This window comes from Squalius cephalus (genome assembly GCF_949319135.1).
Source record: "Squalius cephalus genome assembly, chromosome: 25".
NCBI lineage: Eukaryota > Metazoa > Chordata > Actinopteri > Cypriniformes > Leuciscidae > Squalius > Squalius cephalus.
In genome coordinates this window covers 22,937,731-22,945,732 of record NC_137146.1, presented here as the reverse complement: position 1 = coordinate 22,945,732, position 8,002 = coordinate 22,937,731, and positions in this window count along the sequence as shown.

The window sequence follows — 8,002 nt, the reverse complement described above, 5'->3', positions numbered from 1 at the left end:
TATAAGTATTCCTAAAATGTTCTAAAGAAATAATAATTAATAATAATCTTTAGAAATAATAATTAAAATAATAATAATATTAACAGTTGCTATTAAATGGTTTACCTCATCCTTTAGAAAAAGTGCAGGTGGCAGGCCATCTCTCTCTGAACTCCTCAACTAGTGTAAATACATAATGAGTAAACATCTCATTTGATATGACAAAACATACAGTTGATTATAAAAATGATAAATACCAGACATGTTCAAGTCCCTAAAGGCCAAATCAAGTCTTAGTTTGTACCTTTTTTTAACAATATTTCTTTCAGCTAACCTAGTAATTGTAATTAACAGTGTTTTAAACTTTCAAAACGGATTTCTACTTCAAAAATGTCTAACATAGCACATCAATTATTACTTAAAAAAATAATGAATTACTTTAAAATAAAAATTTTATTCACAATAAAAAAATATTATTTTTAAAATACATAACATTATGCCATTCTGAATGCAGGGAGAGTCACCACGAGAGAAAAAAAAAAAAAAAAAAAAAACTAAACGTGCTGTGTATTTTGAGCTATTTGAGCTGCCGTAGTTTGCTGTAGTTCTAGGCAATGATGGGTAATGTAGTCTTCCAGAGAGCGCCGGTGGTAACAGTAAACAACACAAAGAGCAATATTCCCGTCAGTGTGTCGTTAATACATACCTGTGAATCTTTGGAAACGCTGGATTGAATAGGCAGGATAACATCAGCATTGGCCTCTTCCAGTATTAGTTGGTCAGAGTTGGTAGTGATGTAACAGCGGCCTGTAACAGTGATGGTGAATTACATCAGGCCATCAGTTTGGGAAGAGCACAAAACATCATATAAGACAAATAACATACAGTCGATTATAAAAATGATTAATACATACCAGTGATTGTGCAGAAACGCTGAATTGAAGGCAGCACTTTGCTACCGACTTCTCATCCGTCTATGCTTCTCACCAGCTGCAGACAGAGAGCTAACCGCCGAGTCTCACACTGCGCATGCGTTCAGGGTTCAAACTGCGCACGCGCTAACAAAAAACGCGGACTTCAATGAAAACTAAAACGATTTAGTTTGAACAACAAAACATTGTACGTTTTCATCATTTAAGTCACGAATTTGTTGAATCAACTTAGTATGATGCATGAACACTTCCAATAAAAATATCTTAGTTCATTTTACTGTTTTATGTTTATTTGGAGAACTTTCAGTAAGTTGGCTTTTTTACAGTGTACTCCATTCTGGGCTCTAGACTAACTTCTCTACCGGCAGCACTGGTTACTACCAACTGCCTTTTGTTGCTTGCCCAAGCACATGATTATCAATGACCTTGCACATTGATAAATACTAATTTATATACTTGAAACATTGGCAATTCCACAAAAGTTGATATTTGCAAAATATTTTAATTTGAGAGGTTAACGTTTGCTAATACTGATCTGTTTCCCCCCCCCTCATCAGACGCTGTCTTGAGCTCATTTGATACAACTACAACAAAAGCAGACGAATACATGGTCAAATACTTGAAATATGCACCAGAGAGGATAGGTGGCGGTGGCAGAAAGAAGTAACAAAAAGGGAAGATTTAACCAGCCGTGTTCAATGTTGCCCAATGTTTGGGCCGTTTTTCTAAAGGTTAAAGTTCGACACGTGTAAAATGATGTTGTGTGAAATGTTGGCACACTTGCAGCCATGCAATAAAGCATGTTTCTTATGTCAGTGAAATGTCTTTATTAATCTTCTTCCTGGTCTTGCTTTGACCAATTGGCTTCTTCCTAGCTGACTGTGCGTGTCCGCAAACTTAGTGTTTATGTATCCATTTCAAGGTGTTTAGTGTTATTGTTGAACACATCAATAGTTTAGTGAAAACAGTTTAACAAAATAAACTGTTGAAAAGCAGGACTTTATAGTGACGTTGAAATTTCAACGTTGATTGGATTTGCAAAATCTAAACCAAAATCAATATTGATTCAATGTTGGCGAATTCACCTATGTAGAGAAACGTGACGTTGGAATGACGTTGCTATTTCAACGTTGATTAGATTTGCAAAATCTAAACTAAAATCAATATTGATTCAACGTTGGCAAATTCACCTATGTTGAGAAACGTTACGTTGGAATGACGTTGCTATTTCAACGTTGATTAGATTGACGTTGGAATTACGTTGCTATTTCAACGTTGATTAGATTGACGTTGGAATTACGTTGCTATTTCAACGTTGATTAGATTTGCAAAATCTAAACAAAATCCAACGGTTATCCAACACTGACACCTGACGTTGATTCAACGCTGACTCTACGTTAAAATGCCAGCTGGGATACGCTCCATTATCGGAAATGTAAAAAAAGAAGGATTTTCACTCGCTTGGGCAAAAATCTCTTGGTGTGGTGGGGGCTCTCAATGGCGCCCCCCAGCTGTTTGCGCCCTAGGCGACCGCCTAGTTTGCCTATGCCTAGAAACTATGGAATTAATTTTGTTCCAATAATAATGAACGTAACTTTTCAAGAAACTAATTAAAATATAAATTGAAACTGAATAAAATATATTTGAAACTGAAAAAGAATAAATCGCAGGCAAATTTTTTGACTTCGTTTTTAATACACTGCATGTTTTGCTAACTATTTCTCATATTGCGTTCGCTGATCTGAACTTACAAATGCGCTTCCAGAGTTTTCATTTACGCTTTTGAAGTTTTCGCTTACGCTTCTGAAGTTTTCGTTTACGCTCCCAGAGTTTTCGTTTGCTGTTCTGACACATTTCTCTCGTGGGGGCGGGGCTAGTAGCAGTGTGCTCTTATTGGCTACTGAGTTTTTGATTGACAGCTTCTTCACCTGGAAGTGAAGACGTCAGTGCTGTGTTTATGTGTGGATGTGAGCGTCTGTAAGCGCAGCTTTCTATTTCATTTTAATGATATTAAGTTTATATCTGTATTTTTTTGCTGCTACACTATATTGTTGAGATGATTTCTTATAGAAGGAATAGTAGCCTACAGACGAATCATTATCATTATCATTAGCCATCGTCGCTATCAGGATACTGGATAGCCTACTCGTGGTAAGTCAGATTTATTTATTTTTAATCAATACTATACTAATACTATTTATAATACAGTACTGGCTTTTTTCAGGTGGAGAGGCATTTTAGAGCTCAGTGAGAGCCCATAACATTATACAGCTGTGTTGTCTTGATGTAACTTAGCCCATTACATGACTTGTTTATTTATCTACATTCGGTTACAGTCTTCGATTAGATCATATTTCCCCCCAGCCACCCCAAACAACATTGGGCTAGAGTAATGTACAGTATCTGTACTGTAGCCTACAGTACAAAAAGTACTGTATCAGTCAATGACCGATGCCAAAGGACCAGAGCGCTGTCAATCACTGCCTGATTCAACTTTGGCAATGTAAAGCCTTTTTTTTTACCATGCCAATAAAGCTATTTAAACCTGAATTTCTCAATTGCTGATTAATTTGCGATGCAGAGTTTTTGAAAGAGGAGAGACACGACTTGACCACAGAACACGTCTCTGTTCATAATAATAAACACTCAATTATTTTGAATCTTGAAAATTATTTAATTATTTAGAAATTATTTATTCTGATTACTTTTGTGTGATAAAGATGACTGATAGATAAAGCTATTATACGTAGCTAGTATGAGTAAATGCTTTTTCTGTGTCCATATTTGACTAATAATAACGCCAAAAAATGCACTTCAAATGAACATTTCTGAGAAAAATGCTTAATCTTTAATAGTCTTTAATAATAAATATATGTCCAAATTAAAACCTTAATACATGCAAGTAATTATGACTGAAAACATCCAGCAACTGGGGAATACACAGCCATGGATGTTTATATATAGGGCTATACAGCCATCTACTGGTTACACAACAGTATTACAGATGATAAATGCTTCATGACTCCCGAGGTAAATATTTAAGCTAGTACTGTAAAATCCCTTAAAACATTTATATAATTTGTTTGGAAAAAATATTTTAAATCTGCAACTTGTTACTGTATGTGGGAGTTCAAAGTAGTTTGTATTGTTAGATTATAATACATTTCCTCTCTCATTTTCCAGGAGTGGAGCAACTTTTCCATAAACAAAATTCTGATGCTGACACAGAGTGATGCTGATGGAGTGATAGTACCAGAGATCCACTGTCCCTGTCAGACAATAATCTTACTCTGTTCAGACACATCACCTTTGAATGACTGGGATCTTGATCTTCAGACACCTGATTTATTTCATTTTAATATAAACTAGCAAATATTTTAATTTCCTCTAGATTAAAACAAACACAGTTCACAAGAGGTTGCACTTTATTCTTATTAGTCTATGCTGATCTTGGATTAGCATACCAACAGCAAATGAATGTTAAGGGGATAGTTCACCCAAAAATAAAATTCTCTCTTATTTTACTCACCCTCATGCTGTCCCAGATGCATTTTACTTTCTTTCTACATATAAACACGAATCAAGATTGTAAGGAAAGTAATCCATCTCTGCGAGTCCTAAAGACGCTTTAAAAACCACACACAGTGAGCATGACGGTAATCCATGCGAAAAATCACTTCCGACCAACTGTCTTACGTACATGGGTTACAATCCACTTGTATTATGGACTCACAGAGATGGATTATTTCCTTAAAAATCTTTGTCTATGTTTATGTGAAGAAGAAAGTCATATACATCTGGGATGGCATGAAGGAGAGTAAATGATGAGAAAATTCTATTTTTTGGGTGGACTATCCTTGTACTGCTTGTGTCCAGTCACTGCTTTGTTACTTGAACTGCAACGGGAACGGTTCAAAGAATCATTGCAACATTTAAAATGTATATGAATTTTTAAAATGTATTCTGTATTTGTAATTTTTCATTTTGTATAGTAATGTATCATGAGAATACTGTGCATTACATGTATAGTATGCAGTTAATGTTTTGTGAATTCTGGTCTTTCCTGTCACAACATAATTGCATCCAAGACCTTCACTCTGATACTTGTGTATATGCTTTGGTGATAATAAAGAATGTAAATTTAATTGAATTCATATTTTCAATTACATTAATTTAACTGGTTGTATAAGTCACAATTGAAATGGTTGATGATTGTTAAAATATATTTACAATTTTAAATCTTAGAAGATAGTATTAATTAAATGAAATAACTAAATACAATTATCAATTTTAAAAAAAATGGCAACAAGAACATTCTTTGGGTGACATATGTAATGAAATGCCCTTTGAGGTTTGTATCATCTGACAGCAGGCCACGAGTGTAATTTTCATATTGTTTAAATTCCTCTTATTTAAGTGACAATTAATTTTGATGGTGTAAATGTATATCATGCTAACAGTGAGTAGTGTGATGGCCATGGTTGCCAACCTTGATTACCTGGTTGAGGTTTGACTTTCTTGACGGCTGAATATATCAAACATGTTTACTAGTATTCTCTTTAAATTGTAACCGCTGAACCTAATCAGAGCCTAACATGCAAAAGAATCATCACCGGCGGCCATCTTACGACAGGGCTCTGTGAACTTTTCAGGATTATTTGATGAATAAAAAGTTAAAAAGAACTGTATTTATTTAGAAAAGAAATCTTTTGTAACAATATACACTACCGTTCAAAAGTTTGGGAACAATAACTTTTTTAAAAAAAATAAATTAGTACTTTAATTCAACAAGGATGCGTTAAATTGATAAAAGGTGATGGTAACGATTTATATTGTTAGAAATGTTTTTATTTTGAATAAATGCTGTTTTTATGAATAAATGCTGTTAACGTTTTACTCATCAATGAATCCTGAAAAAAGTATTCCAAAAAAATATATTAAACAGCACAACTGTTTCCATCATTGATAATAACTGAGTATCAAATCAGCATATTATAATGATTTCTGAAGGATCATAAGACACCAAAGACTGGAGTACTTCCTTCCTAATATTAAAAAAGAGAACCATTATTTTAAATTGTAATAATATTTCATAATATTACTGTTTTTTTTGTTTGTTTTTTAACTGCAGGCTTGATGAGCATAAGAGACTTCTTTCAAAAACATTAAAAATAGTAATGTTTCCAAACTTTTGACTGGTACTGTATATAGAACAATTTTTAGAACTATATATTTAGCGTTATATATATTGTCCTTTGAGTCATTTGTGTCAACCATCACAAATCATTAGCACCTATTGAGAAATGAAACATACCCTCTGTCCCATGCCACACATCACGTGAAGTGTTTCATTACTGTGTCTTTTACCATGCTCCTCTGGTGATGTCTCAGAGACCCAGCATGAGAAACTCACCCGTCTCTTTGTCTGTCATTCAGCGGATCTTGTTTTAGGCTGATGGGAGAGAGGCTGCCAGGTTCCCACAGAGGTGTGGAGCATTTATCGGCTAGGTAAGTTAACCGTTCCTAAATGCTGATGTTTGATAAGAGCGAGTGAGTCACAGCCAAGCCAACAAAGAGTTACTTTGTCAATTCTGTCACATAGACCCAAAATGCCTCTTTATTCAGGGAGACAAGAGGTGGTTTTTCCTCCTCTGTAATCTGTTGCTATACATCAGATACTCTATCTGGAACTAAGAGAGCTCTGTTAGTTCTTCTCTTACATGAAGGGCATTTAGCCCAAAACACCTATACTGAGACATGTAAGGTTGTATTGTATAGAACTGCAACATGATACATTGTGTGCTTAAGATTTGACTTAGTCAAATCTTTTTTTTTTTTTCTTGTCTGCACTAACATGCATGTTAAACCCTTTTTAAAAAACTACAATCCAATCCCAGTGTACTGTTTCTATGTGTGTACCCATACAGCACTTTTCCTTACTCCTGCGCTTCCATGTTCTCCTATTGACTGAGCTTTCAGATGTCATCAGGAATCGTGTTTAATCCCAAACCAAGCGTCACTAAGTCTCAAAAATGTAAATCAATGCTGTTTTCAGAAAAACAGAAAGAAAAGAAGAATACACAGGTCTGCAAATTCAAAAGGCTTGTGACTTTACATAAACAAGCTATTATTATCAGACTTTCACAATGTGACAATTCTCACCTGGCAGACAATAAACGGATGAAAACTATCTATCTATCTATCTATCTATCTATCTATCTATCTATCTATCTATCTATCTATCTATCTATCTATCTATCTATCTATCTATCTATCTATCTATCTATCTATCTATCTATCTGTCTGTCTGTCTGTCTGTCCGTCCGTCCGTCCGTCCGTCCGTCCGTCCGTCCGTCCGTCCGTCCGTCTGTCTCTCCTATCCATCCATCCATCCATCCATCCATCCATCCATCCATCCATCCATCCATCCATCCATCCATCCATCCATCCATCCATCCATCCATCCATCCATCCATCCATCCATTCTTTTGTTAGTCTGTTGTGCAAACTACTGAATCTAGTTGTATTATAGTGTCCTTCATTGATGTGAACTTACATTTGGAAAAGAACAGAAAATTGCTTTCGTCAGACCATTTAATGGGAACTTCAATCACAAATAAGTCTCATAATCTTTTGTAAGACAAATAATAATGCACTATCTTCATGCTTTGTTATGACCCACTGACTGATTTAATGAAATAAAGTGTTTTGTGTCTCCAGTGCAGCGCTGCATTCTCCAGTCATGAGGCGCAGTAACTGATGGCAGATGGCGGCTGTTGGCATTTGTACCCGGCTGGCGCCCAGACTGAGTCATGGAAAGCTTGGTGTGAGGCACAAACAGCTCTCAATCGACACTTTAAACCAACCATGGAGGACAATATCATAACCAGACTCAGAAATCACACAAAAGGTACATTTTTGATAGTGGATAGTGCAAACAGTTTCAGATTTAGTGTAATGTGTAACGCCTTTGGAGGTGTTAGCAGCCTTTTCTGCTACAGCTTACTTGAATTAAAGAGCTAGACTTTTCAAGCAGATTGCCTGAAAGACAGCAGACCCAAAACAGATGAGCAGAAATTCTTTTTTTTTTT